Source organism: Oxyura jamaicensis, chromosome 2 (assembly GCF_011077185.1).
Source record: "Oxyura jamaicensis isolate SHBP4307 breed ruddy duck chromosome 2, BPBGC_Ojam_1.0, whole genome shotgun sequence".
NCBI classification, from domain to species: domain Eukaryota; kingdom Metazoa; phylum Chordata; class Aves; order Anseriformes; family Anatidae; genus Oxyura; species Oxyura jamaicensis.
Window position 1 is genome coordinate 96,662,353 of NC_048894.1, and position 14,769 is coordinate 96,677,121.

Consider the following 14,769-nt stretch of genomic DNA (forward strand, 5'->3'; position numbering starts at 1 on the left):
CATCTGCCAAACCATCTCTATCAAGGACAGCTGTTTCTGTGGGGTAGCAGACATCTAAAGGGGGGGACTCCTGAGAATTAGCTTCTTCTGGGCGACTGCTATTGTCCTGGTTTCAGCTGGGCAGAGTTAATTTTCTGCATAGCAGCTGGTATGGTGCTGTGTTTTGGATTTAGGATGAAAATGCTGGTGATAACACACAAATGCTTTAGTTGCTGCAGAGCAGTGCTCACACAGAGCCAAGGCCTTTTCTGCTCGCCTTGCTGCCCAGACAGCAAGGATGCTGGGGGTGCACCAGGAGCTGTGGGGGGACACAGCCAGGACAGCTGGCCCCGGCTGGCCAAAGGGACGTCCTACACTCACTAAATAAAACTGGGGGTAGTTGGCTGGGGGGCTGCTGTTGTTCAAGGACTGGCTGGACATTGACTGGCTGGTGGTGAGCAACTGTGTTGTGCATCACTTGTTTTGTGTATTCCTATCATTACTCCTCCCCCCCTTCCCCTTTTCTTTCCTGGTAATCTGTCCTTATATCAACCCACCAGTTTTACTTTCTCTCCCCCTCCCCCTTTTTTTCCCTTTGGGGTGGGGAGTGAGTGAATGGCTGCTTGGTGCCTGCCTGCTGGGCTAAACCACAACAGCTATCTATTCAGTAAATTATAATGACTTAGCTTGACAGTTCCAGTATCCTTTTCCAGTTATACAAAGCAATAAAAGAAAAATCACACACATTTCTCTACTGCTTGTGTTTCATCCCTTTTAAAATGCAAAGAGCTTTCTAGGAACAGGCATATTTTTATACATATTTGTATTTTACCAGTTTACTCCTACAGGCAGCTCAAAGATCATATCTAAATGATCTTACAGACTGTATGCCTCCACTTAAAAATAGAAGAACAGTGAGAAATGACTTTGTTTTGTGATAAATACAAGGGAAGATGTTGGGACAGCCTGAAGCAATAAACTTCCTTCCTCCCTGTAAATAGCAAAGGTGACAATGTAATAGTAACTGTTCAAAACATTAATATGAGATGTAGAGAACAGTTTTGCTTAAGATTCAAAGGTAACAAGTCAATACATAATTTACACTACATTGTATTTCATGTTTCCTAGGGACACAGCATAACTTGCATAACACTTACTGACAGATGACAGATTGTATCCATAAAGCTATGCAAACGATGTTCTGAAAAGTGCTGTTCACTATCAGTAAATTTAGTGCTCAACATAAAAGTGATGGACTTTTTTTTTCTTATTTTGTCAAGGTTATCAAGTTAAACCAACCCAGTCCAACATAAACAAAAATGGAGCAAGAAGTATAAATCTGTTATTATAAATATTAAACAAATAGTCTACTGAACATGGTGCCAAAAGGACAAGAACAGAACACAAATGTTGTTTTCTGTGTATTGTCACTGCACTAAAAAGTTAAGGTTTTCTCATCAAGAATAGCATAACCCTGGGCTATCAGAAAAATAAAAATAAAAAACCACCACTTTTATATTATAGTTACTACATCAGACAGCTAATAAATTACTTCAGTCAGAGCTGCAAGGCTGTATCTCATTTTAGTTGCTATGATAAACTGAAGAAACATGCATTTTAAAAGAATGGGATCATATTAACTGTTAAATATTGTTTAGATCTTGTCACAGATTTATTTTATTTTATTTTATTTATTTTATTTTAATTACTGTTATTACAGAGTGCTGTATTTCACTGGCCAACTATCGTAAACTCACCCCCAGATTACCTTCAGACTCTATAACATCTTTCCTCCACCGTCTCACCTGAGCATGGGGGGCTTCTTCAAGACATGGAGCTGTTTCTGCTGCTCCAACAGGCAGATGTTCCTAGCTGTGCCGAAAGTATAAAATAGTCTTTTATGAGTGTGAGGCAATGAGTGAGCAGAAGTAAAGCAGTTTATTATAGGAATGGTCAGCCTCAGGAGGAACAAGATTGATGGCCAGTATTAACAGCAAAGAAAAACCCAAGGCAGGATGCCAACTATTTTACAACTTGCATGGCATGCATCTGGTAGCCCTGTCCCAAAGGCCACCTGAGATCTCATATATCTTGCTGTGCTGTGCTCAGATGGCTGCAGTTTTTTCTCTTGCCACACACACCCACTAGGTAGAGATTTAAACAGGTAGTATTTTGTCTTTGCTTGCCTTGTCCAACAGAAATGCCCATGAGGCAATCATAATTTCTGGCTGGGAGACATCTGAAATGAAGTGGAGAGAGAATGGGGAGAAACTGGTAAAAACAAATAAAAACATCCCAGGTTTATCTTTGCCACAAGCTAATATTTAAGACAATGGGCAGAAGGGCTATGTTCCTTCTATATCAGTTACTGTGTATTAATGTGCATTAAACAGCCTAATTTAGTAGATGGCTGTGCCAGTCTTTAAGGTTGGGTGGGAGCTTCTCTTTGTTTTAAAAAGAGATCCAGCACTCAGGAAGAATTAAAAGTCCTAACTGTATTTATGTTCTGTAGACCTAAAGTGTAATCTGTCCCTGAGTAACCTGGTCCTCAGCAATTTATTTTTACTTGCCTTCTGAATTACACTCGTACTCTGAGGCAGCAAACTATTCTTGTCAGCCATGAAAAAATCAGTCATATCTTATACAGTGAGCACTGAATTCATATGACAAACTTTTGTGTTCAGAATTGATCTACAGGATAAACAAGCTCATGGAACACACTGAAAGTTGGAAAAAAAATAGAAGAAAGGAAGTCAAATACGTGAGGTGAAGAACTGAAATGCAATATGTACAAAAAAACATGGGCAAATGAGCCAGCCCTCAAAAATTTTACCTTCTTCTGTATCTAAAAACCTGTTTTACTCTTTCAAGTAGAAGTATTTCATTGTGTAGAGTTGACATGTCTTTGTTTCATGACCCAGAAGATGGCAGTAGTCCCACAGTATTTCAGAGAATTATAGAAGCTTTTTCCTCTCAAGATGGTCTTAAGATGGTCTTTTTTGGTCTTTTTTTTTTTTTTTTTTTTTTTTTTTTAATAGCTAACTTCTGTTAATTTACCTCTAAGGAAGTAAATAGTCATCAGGATTACTTTGGTGCTAACATACAATTTGTATCTAGTATTTTGGCACCTATTCACAGGTTTTTGTTTTGTTTTGCTTTAATTTTAAGTGAAAATAAAATGAAAGTAAAAACACTTATTAAAATGCCCTATCAGTGGCTTTCTAAAGGAACACACACATTTATTACTCAGCATTAGGGAGATGATAAAATGTGTTTTCTCTCAGATTGGAGAGTAGAAATTTGTGCTGCCAGTTCAAGCTTGAGCTAAGATATTTTTAAGACAGTGGTAGTTGAACTTAATTTAACGGCAGCCCAGAGCTATGAGGAGACCTAACTATTTGAGCAAATATTATTTGTGTCTGCTGTTATGTAAAGTGAGGTACAGAGGAAAGTCTTTCTATTTTCATGTTTGTGTTCCTATTCCTTTAGATTCCATTTCATTAGAAGTCTTCTATTTGGCTTTTTTCTTAGACCCCCAAAATTTGAATTGTAACACAAGAAAAGTGTTAGATTCTCTTCTTGAAATAAGTCTGTCGTTGGAGTGGAAATTAAAGATATGAGTCCTAAGGACTCAAAAGCTGGGTGACAACCAGAAAGATGCTATCTGTGTTTTTATGTAGGTAGCAGCATTATATTTTGTAGAGAGCTGGTATGGCCTGAGGCTTAGCCTGGCCATGAATCCCATATGAGGGAGTACAAGAACACAAATGAATTATTTTCAACACATGTTAGTCACTAAATTGTAGAACACAATAGGTAGAAGTTCCCAAGTTGCTGGTGTATTACTAAATTCAAAATATCATATTTGGTGAGTCAAAACCTCAACTACACCTGCTTGGGTATGTTTTACTAGGATGATGCCCCTTCTCTTCACAAGCCTCTTATCAGTACTTAACACAAGAAAGACTTGACTTTGATGGGGACTTTGGCTCTTACTTGATTAAAAGTAATACATTACTTTAATACCGTCTTAAGTATTTCAGAAGGTTGGTTTTTCACTGGGTGTCTTTCAGAGTCTATTTTTTTTAAACCTGTGAGCTGGCAATTCATCTCATTGTGATTAATACATTTCCCCCTGCTCAGTATGTGAACAGTAGAGTACATTAGAGCTATTCTGAGGACAATAGGATTGTAAAGCTACATTTGTGAAATTACTATGGTGAAATCTTAGCAAGTTTTTCTCTGACTGCTTCTCCTCCTCCCTCTATTTTCTCTGAACTCAGTCAATTTCCTGTTGTGATGACTTGAGACTACTTCAAGGATGAGTAAAGAACAATTTAAAAGACAATAATCTCTCTTGACCTTATTTCTAAGTAAAAAAAAAAAAATAGAAAAAAATGTGTTCAGGATAATGTCAAAGTCTTATCCAGCACTTCAGCTGCCAGTAGCTGAATGCATCTTCATTACCTTTGGAACAATGACTGGAAAGCTCAACTTGCCTTCCCAAATCCCCTTGTAAGTCTATAACTGTACTGAACTACAATAAGGAGAGTATAAAGCATTAGAGGCTTGTGTCAAATCCTAAGAAGCCTGATATTCACCCCTTTGAGAACACAATTTCAAGTCTCAAAGCTTTCTGTCCTTAAACTATTAGCAATGGGTGAGAATGGTCTGCTGGAGGATCAGTTTGTGCTCCCTGCCTATGACAATCTGTAAATAACCCCATTAATCATCAGTTTTAAAGTAATCCCAGACTTAAAAGATTCAGTGTCAGAAGGTGATGGTGGCTGATTTAACTGGGTCTTGAAACCACCTGAAAAGCAGCAGCATGTGTCCCCATGGGTCTGGTGTGAAGAGAGCTGCTGTACCTATCAGGTGGCAGTTTAGACAACAGCAAGGACATTTCCTCCTGAGACAAAACTGCTTACAAAATGAATGAGTACAACACAACTGCAGAATGAAAAAAAAAACAAAAAAAAAACAACACAAGCAAACGAAAAAACTAAGTGTGTAGAAGAACTAATGAGGCTGTATAGCAGCACAGCAGTTTTGGTCTAATTGTATTCATTTAGCTCTGCTCCACAACAGAAGAGAGCACTGAAGCCCAGTTTTACACCCGTGAGGCTGTTTCAATGCAAAGCAAAATTAAGCTCCAACAGACCTGGCAGTGGGGAAGGGACACAAGGAATCAGGCTGCAATCTCTGCAAATACAAAGCCGGAGAATTAAGCCCTTGTTTTCAGAGGTGAACACATGCATGCATTATCAATGGTTTATTCACAACCTGGAAGCAAATAAGTGAACAGTAACTCTTATATACAGAAAGTGTTGCTGTATTCTCCTTTCATGCTCTGCATTAATATAAGCATAATTCTACATTTAGCTCGGAGCCCTGTGTTATTCTCTGCCTGCAGAACTTGGTCTGCCACGCACCAGATTGGAAGAGTTTAAGAGTCAGGCATATCTTCACAAACAGTGCCAGGATCACAATACAGGACCCTTGCTCTAACATAGTTGCCTGTGGCAAGCTCTGCATAGAGGTGGTGGAGCAAGTAATAAGAAAGATATAGTTTCTTATGCATTTGCTTCTAGTGCGATAGCCAAATAGTACCTGAAGGTGCCTTTAGTTCCTTATGACTGGAAAAAAGAAAATACCACATCCATCTTTAAGAGTGAGGATACAGGGAGCTATAGACCAGTCTTTGTCATCAGGAAGGTAATGGAAAAAATCCTTCTGGAACCTGTGCTCAAGCAGGAGGAGAAACAGAAAGTCATGGGAGGCATCCAGCTTGCATTCACCAAAGGCAAGTTGGGCCTGACCAAGCTGATGACCTTCTATGAAGAAGTGAATGGCTCTGTTGACTAGAGGACAGCCGTGGATGTTTTCTCATCTTGACTGCACCAACGCTTTTTACAGTTTCACACAGTAACCTTACAAAGAAATTGCTGAAATATGGTTTTGACAGGTAGGTGGAAAATTGGCTGACCTGCCAGGCTCCAAGGCTTGCATCCAGTGGTTTGAAGTCCCACCAGCAGCCAGTCCCTAGAGGCATCTCTCAGGGGTTAATGCTGCCACTCGTACTTCAAACATCTTTATTAAAGACCTGGACAACAGGACGCAGGGCAGCCTCGGCACGTTCACCTATACCAAACTACAGGCGGCAGATGATATGTAGGAGAGCAAGGCTGCTGCATAGAGAAATCTCATGAGAAATCTCAAAAGCTATTGCAAAGTCCTGCATTTTGGATAATCCCATGCAGCAGAGCAGGCTGAGGGCAGCAGGATGGAAAACAAATTCGCAGAAGAGGTCTTCCTGACAGTAAGTTGAACATCAGCCAAGGGTGCCCTTGCAGCAGTGAAAGCCAGCTGCATACCAGGCTGTGTAAGCAAGAGAGCAGACCTTGCTTGCTATAGTGCTGCTAACCCTTGCTATCTCTTCCCCGGAGTGATTCTTCCTCTGGCATTTGAGGCTAACTCTGAAGTTCTGTCTTCAGTTTAATCTCCCCAGACCAAGAACAACATTGATAGACTGGAGCGAGTCCCATAGGTAGATGCATTTAATATTTAAGACTCCCATGCAGTTTCATTTTTATCTGAAATAAATGGATTCTGTGGAAGTGCAGCAGAGGTCACTTTGAAACCCTATGGGAATTAACAGTTAACAGTAACCTTTGAGTCTAGTGCTATAATAAGGAAAGAATTCTCAGCTATAGCTATTTTTAACCACTCTGTAACATGTAGAAATTCCATCATTTTCTGTTGAACATCCAGGGCTTTTTATTTTTATTGAAAAAAATTCAAGTACAGTCAAAAATACATCAGCCTGGTCAATATGGAAATACTACAACTGGCAGATCCTCCTCAAAAGCAGGATTTTAGGGGTTGAAGGTGAAGACCTGCATAGCATATCAGTAGGGTAGAGGAAGGCACATTATGAAAATGAGAAGATCCAAGCAAAAACAAGTTGGAGGGCATGTTATTCAGGTGCCTGTTGCATGCAGTCAAATGCTGTGCCATTTTTTGAAAAGTAATAAAATGGCACAATCATACCAAAAAAAAAAATGCAATACGTATTTGGGAAGGAATCATAAATGTTTACATTGATGCATATTATTAACTACATCAGTACAAATCAATTCAAATTCCTCAGCCTCACCTGCAACAACACAGTGTAATGTTTTGTAAATGCGGCTGTTCAGTTGAATGGTTCCACTAGTACTGCTATGGTACATGAAGTTGAGTGCTCATACTGACTTTTTGAAACTCCCATGGGCAAACCAATCTTCTCAGTTGCTCAAGCAGGTATTTTAGTGCTATTTGCTTAGCTTAAGCAATTTACATTCTGTTCGCACAGCTCTTCCACTGAGGCATAAGAGAAGACTAAGAGATGTGAGAAAAATCTCAATTTTCTTCAGACAGGATCTTCTGTGAAGCTATTTTATTCACGATTCCAATGGCGAGCGTCCTGTCAATCAGGAGCACATTTTAGTAAAAAAAACTTTTATTCCTTGTTACCCGATGCCTGATCACCTCCCCTGTTTCCTCATTGGCTGAGTACTACAGGTTCACAAGCTACTTGACTCTCATCTATACCACAGATGTACAATTTTTCTTTTTTTCCAACCTTTAATTTCTCCTTTCTTATGTTTTGAGAACTTGTGATCTTTGTTTTACTGTTCTCACACTGCTCATCCATCCTCTTTTTCTCAAGCTTCTACCTTACTTCGGAACAGTGAGGCCTTCTACTGTCGACTTATCTACTTAGCATTTCTCCTTATGACTGCACAACTACCTTGGAATACAGAAAAGTAATTCTCTACTGCAAAAACACAACTTTGTTTCTTGCACCGAAGCAGAGCTGTGCCCTGTCCCACGGCAGAGGTGCCCGTCTTGTCCTCCCACTGGTCGCTGAGCAGCTGGCCCTGCAGCAAGAAGGGGCTGACATTTTCAGAGCTCATTTGAAGTAGTATTTCCTCGCTATGACAAAATGAAAGTGATTAAAGCCCGCTTTTCTGGACAAAGGAAGCATTCTTGAAAGAACTGTTTTATCTTTCAGCCCTGTGTGAAAAAGCCATTTGGAAATGAAAAATCAAAACTTTTTCTTTCAGGCCCCAAATGAAACATATTGGTTTTCCCTCGCCTACAAGCTTTCTGTTTCTATTCCAGGCTGAAAGGGTGCAGGGATTGTGCCCAGGTCCTGGGTGTGGAGATGTGGCTGGGATGGGGAGAGGTTGGTTTCAGCTGCTTGGTACTGACCTGGACCCCAAAATGAGCATGGACAACCCCTTACACGCCTGTTGTGATCCCACCACCTGGAGCAGATCCAACCCTGCAGGACAAGAGTGGGAGAGAGGGAAGAAGAGCAGGATCAGGCCCCTTTCCTTCTCCAACGGGGACTTGCAGCAAAGCACTGCCTGTCCTGGCACAGGACTTGGGGGGGACCCAGTATGGGATGGAGTTCCAGCATGGGATGGGGGTCCTGGCATAGGGTGGGGGTGCCAGCATCCCCCCTTCCCTGGGCCATTCCCTTCCCCAGCCTGGGGGATGGTGGTGAAGGGCAGGGAAAGCAGCGCATTTGGGATGCAACCCCAAACTCTGCATCCTGTGGGTTTCATTTATTCCTTGGCTGCATGGCCACAGAGTAAGGGGTTTTGTGCCTTTTAAAAGGCTGTGCCCCGAGCCCATGTTTATCCTCAGGATCCTTTAGCATCCCAAACAAAGCTTCTGGTGGCCCAGAGGCTGTTTTAACTTATCCAGGGGGGTTCATGTTGTGTTGTATTGTCTCAAGGACCCACCTGAAGCCCCTTGGGCAGCTCAGTCCTGTGCTCATTTCCCCGGGGTGCTGCTGTGGTGGAAACACTGAGAAACATCATGGATTTGCTTCCCTTGGTTTCCCTGGAGGAGGAGAGCTCCTCTGAGTGCTGGGCTGGAAGAGGACGACCAGAAACGAGAGCCCCAGCAACCAGGAGGTGACTTGGCTCGAGTTCCTTTGTGAAGTGGACAGCGGGACCAGAATTAACAATTTCCCAAGCAAAGCAGGTGGGAAAGGCCAGGGGAGAGTGGCAAATAAATAACCCAGCAAGATAATCGCTGTGGCTCTGGCTTGGCATTCACCCCCTGGGGGATTTCTGTGGACCACCGAGCTGCTGATGCCCGGAGTGGGCTCATCGGCATGGAGCTGGCACAGATGTCCTCTCTGCCCCTTGAAACACTTTCCAGAAAGGCTTTTTTTTTTTTTTTTTTTTTTTTTTTTTTTTTTTTCCTGAGCTGTTCCTTGGCCTTTTGCAAAACCAGTGGAGGGGGCAGCACAAGGACCGGGTCCTCCTGTCCTGTCCTGTCCACCTGCCCCTCCCAAATGGGTTGGGATCTGCTGTCCTGGCAAGAGACCTTGAGGCAGCCGTTGCCTCCTTTGGGGTGAGCGCACAGCATGGGGAGATGGAAGGAAAAAATGAAGCTTGAAACCCTCAGTGCTTGAGCTGGGACTGGTGGCATGGCCATTTCCAGAATGTGGAAAACCCTGAGGACAGCACAGAGCTGGCTGATGAAGAAGGATCTCGGGATGGGCTCCTGATGGCTTTTGGGACCCAGCTTCGGGGCTGGGTGCCACCCCCTGGTGTCTGCCTCCTTCAGGAGGTGGAGGTTCAGCATCTCATGTGCATCTTCCCCCTACAGCAGGCTGGGAAATGTCTGCCCACATCTCACAGCACTGCTTGGTGCATCTCTAAAAGTCAAGGGGAGTCAATCATTGCCCGTATCAGTCAGCATTTTCTCAGGAAAACTGCTTTCCTGAGCTGGGGATGGAGAAAGAGAAAGGAAAATCACATTCCCAGCATCTCAGATCTGGAACTGACATCTCCTAATGCAAGGAAATTCATCTGCGTGGGCTCTTTCTGCTAGCAGGCTGCCTCAGTTACACTGCTGTACACATATTCATGAAAAAAAAAAAAAAAAAAAAAAAAAAAAAAAAGGGGAAAAACTCCGGAATGCAGCTGGCGCTGGGAACAGGCACCCTGACCACCTGGGATGGTCCTGTGCCCCACCAACACCAGGTCAATGCAGAGATCCCCTCCTGGGTTCTTACCTCTCCCAAGGTTTTCCTGTCCTCACAGGGAGCTGGGTTTGTTTCCCAGCAGGGATTTTTGGCCATCCAAGTTCGCCACACTGGAACATGCCTCGGTGTTTATTATTTAGTTTCTGGTGGTTTGCTATATATACATATATATTTGTGTTTGTAAATATATTTATATATATATATTTCCCCTTCCTATTTGAAGATATTTGATTATCTGTGGCAGCAGGCACGGGTCTCAGAGCTAAACCTGGACTTTTGGTCTCGTTTCCACGAACACGATCCCACCACACAGCTGTCCCCTGCTGTTACACCTACCCAGTGCCCCGTATATTGGAGATATTCGAGCTGCCCTCAGCTGATGTGACATCTCACTCCAGCACGAGGACACAGGCAGAGTGGTGGCCAAGGTCCAGAGATGCTCAAGCGCTGAGAGCAGATGCAGAATACCAATTTCTCCACATCCCCATCTAACTGTGGCTTCAGCCTGCACCCTGCGAGATGCAGGGTGAAGATGAGGAGTCCAATGACTGTGTACAGGCTGAGGATTCAGCCCTGTGCTGATGGAGTGAGGTGCTAAGTTGCTTTTCCCTGCGGTGATGCCCTTGGGGCTGCAGTGCCCTTCTATGCCTTTGGCCGGGCTGGTCCCAGCACCTGGGTCCTTCTGGGATGCCCTTTTCCCAGTGATCAGAGTAAACTGGCCCATGTTGGAGTAAAAACTATCAGTCTGGGTGGTGTTGCTGATTCAGCCAGGAGGATTAGCCCTCCTGTCCCTCCTTGTGCTATTGTCTCCCTTCAGTCTTTCCATACAGGAGACTAAAAATTCCCCCGGATTCCAGCAATATTTGTGCCCAGCACCTGCTGGTGGGAGTTGCATTGGGTTTTGCCCAGCTGGCATCTATTTGGTTGGACAAAACGGCACGGCTCCCAGCATCCCAGTCCCACCAGGACTCGGTCCCAGTGCATGGACGGATGTGACCAATGGGTGGACATGAGCTCAGGAGAATGGGGCATTATTTGAAAGGCAGGTGACATACCACATCCTTCTCTCATCCACGGTGAGGAGATGAAGGCTGTTTCTTACAGCGATCTGCCCAGCACAGCTTTCATGAAATATGTTAAGTGTCTGATTTGCTGTTTCTTCAAAAAACCCTCAGCGAATGTCCCCCTGCATGCTCTAGCAGTGCTCTAACCATGAGGCCAACGCCATCATCAATGAGGAGAAGGGCCAGCAGGTCAGAAACTCGGGATAATGGTGTTATTTTGATGTGCAGTCCAAACAACACTCTCCACACAAGCAATAGAGCACATCAGGAGAATGAATTGTGAATGACATTATCACAGAATCACAGAGGGGCTTGGGTGGGAAGGGACCTCAAAGACCACCCACTTCCAACCTTGCTTGGTGAAATTTAAGTGAATTATTTTCTATTTCAAAAAAGAACATATTTCCCCCCTCCCGCCAGGTTTACTAATTTTTCAGGTATCTACATAAAGCAGAATTAATTTTCATTTTTGAAGTAGTAAATCTTAATGATGTCAGTTAGGTATTAGAAAACAGATATTTAGAAAATAGATTAATATTAATATTTATTAATTTATTTAATAAATATTAATAAAATGTTAATAATAGATAATATTAATAATATATGATAGGAAAGAGCAGTCAGGCACCGGAAGGGGTTGCCCAGGGAGGTGGTGGAGTCACCGTCCCTGGGGGTGTTCAAGGCAAGGTTGGACGTGGTGCCTGGGGACATGGGTTATTGGGTAACATTGGTGGTAGGGGGGTGGTTGGACCAGACGATCTTGGAGGTGTTTTCAAACCCTAATGTTTCTGAGATTCTATTTTACACTGATGAGAGGCTAGAGCCTGAGCCAGAAAAGGTCGTGTGGAACATGGGAGGTGCAGGGCTGTCCCTGTGGTCAAGGGGCTGCCTTTCTCTCAGGCAAGCCCAATGGCCTGGGGGGAGCCAGACCCAGAAAAGGGTCCCTCAGCCCCCCCAACCCTGCTCCTTCCCCCACATGAGGACATCTCCCAGGCCGTTCCCAATGCAGCCGCATTTGGCCACACATGGGCCACTTCATCACAGAGGCTTGCGGAGGTCACAGTGGCCACCACTGCCTCGTGGGCCCTATAAAGCAGCCCCCCTGCCGCTGGCCCGCCACTCGCTGAGCTAGTAGGAGACTGGAGGCAGCAAGGCGAGAAGCGGCTCTGCCTGGTTTGCGAGGACAGCCATGCCGTCCAGAGCAGCACCAAGAAGGAAGGCAGCTGACAAGGAAACCTGTCGTGGGCAGAGAGAGAGTGCCAGCAGCACAAGATACACCGGTGTTCAAGGGACCTCTGGTGCACAGCCCACAGACACATACCAGCAATATCATTGGCACTGCAGGTGTGAAAATCAAGCTGACAGTGGTGTGGGACCTCAGGGTGGAACAGGTTGACCCCCTGGTGCGGCACCCTGGCTGGAAAACATTGCAAATCGAAGGCATCCTGTTTGGGCAGTCCCGGGCAAAGACTGGCTCATCCTCCTGTCCAACACCGTGGAGCCCATGGAGCTGGATCCACCAGAAGATACGGAGGAGGCAACGGAAGTGGATCCACCACAGCCAGAACAGACCTGGGACTACCTTGGCACGTCTTCACTCTGTGCCATCAGAAAGCACAAACTGCATCACAGGAGTGCCCGGCCAGCTCCCTACTCGTTGCTCAGGCCCCATCCCAAGCATTAGTTCGGAGCCCCCAAATCTCACAGACATCCTGCAGGCTTGCCTGCAAGATGTCCCAGTAATAAACAACTCTTGCCAGTTCTCAGGGGTTGTATGAGTGTTTCTTTCCCCTGCCCTTGTGTGACAGTTGGCAGCCCTTCTGCACAGAGCCTTGAGGAAGAGCACAAGAGAGGACACAGCTCCCTTTGGGCTGCTGGAGGCCACCATGCACCTTTAACACTTGTGAAAATAGACTGAGGGGTGAAAATGGTAGTGTGTGAGCAATTATAAGTGGCTAATTTCTTATATTAGTAGTGAGTTTCTATATCTGAGTAATTGGTAATGACAGACACAGAGAAGTTTGATGTACTCAGCAACTTCTTTGCCTGTGTCTGCACTTGTAGATGGGCTTCCCAAGTCTTTCATTTCCCTGAACCTGTAGATGGAGGCTGGGGGATCAAAGTCCAACCTGCTGTAAGTGAAGAGCAGGTTTGACACCACCTGATGAATCTAGACAGGTACAGGTCTATAGGACCTGATGACATGAATCCCAGGGTCCTGAGGGAACTGGCTGATGGAGCTGCCAAGCTTCTCTCCATCATAGCTGAAGAGTCCTGGCATTGGGCGATGTCCCTGGTGAGTGGAAAATTGGAAGGTTCAAGCCTCTACTCTTCAACAATTAAAACAAAGAATTGACCAAAGAGCACTACTCTTCAACAATTACAATAATTAGGGGACATTTCTTCTCAGAAAAAGTGGTCAGGCATTGGAACAGGTTGCCCAGGGGGGTGGTGGAATCCCCATCCCTGGAGGTGTTTAAAAGATGTGTGTATGTGATGCCTGCTGTGAGAAAACATCTCAAATAATTTTCTTCAGACAGGATCTTCTGTGAAGCTATTTTATTTGCGATTGCAATGGCAGGCGTCCTGTCAATCAGGAGCACATTTTAGTAAATCATAACCTTTTATTCCCTATTACCCAACACCAGATCACCTCCCCTGTTTCCTCATTGGCTGAGTACTACAGGTTCACAAGCTACTCTATGCTCCTCTGTACCATAGATGTACATTTTTTTTTTTTTTCCAACCTTTAATTTCTCCTTTCTTATGTTTTGAGAACTTGTGATCTTTGTTTTACTATTCTCACACTGCTCATCCTCTTTTCCTCAAGCTTCTGCCTTATTTTGGAACAGTGAGGCCTTCTACTGTCCACTTATCTACTTAGCATTTCTCCTTATTATGACTACACAACTACCTTCTACTTCAAAAACACCACTTTGTTTCTCATAGAGAACTATGGAGAAATAGAAATAAACCAAACATTTGACTAATAAAGGAAACATTTTCTCAGATTTGCTGTGAAAGAGCATGTACTTTGTTTAAACAAATCTGTTTTTTTTTTTTTTTTTTTTTCTACTCTAACAAGTAATAGTTTAGCTTAACACTTAGTATATATTAAGGCAATTATATTTCATATCATGAAAACAGGAATAAAACATTCATACCATGTATGAAATGTAATTAATTACAACTATTTAAGCACTACTTACATTTTCTCAGTGCTAAATGGGACACACTGAATGCTAATGAAGAGAAGTACAATCTCATAACAACATGATGTCCTGAAAAAAACAGGGTAGCAGGTCAGTATGATGACAGAAACAAATGAAGCCCAAGACTTCACAAGAATTTAGTGATAGACACTGGAACTTCAACTGCCAGTTCTATATTCCTACTACATCAATTCTAGGGCAACATCTAGGATCTTTTCTAAAAATCTGGTCCTTGATTTCGCCTTGAAATCAGCCCATCATGGAAAAGCTCTGGGTACAAACTCAGGACTGAAATAGACTCCTAGAATGCTCTGAAAATTACTTGTAAGAAGTTAGTGAAACTGAAAAAGTGATGAAAAAGGTGGAAACAGAGAACTTATATACCTGCAAACTCATCTAATGATGAGGTCAAATAGCAATAGCTGCCATTGCTAGCACGTAAAAATGTATTCTTGAAATGTTT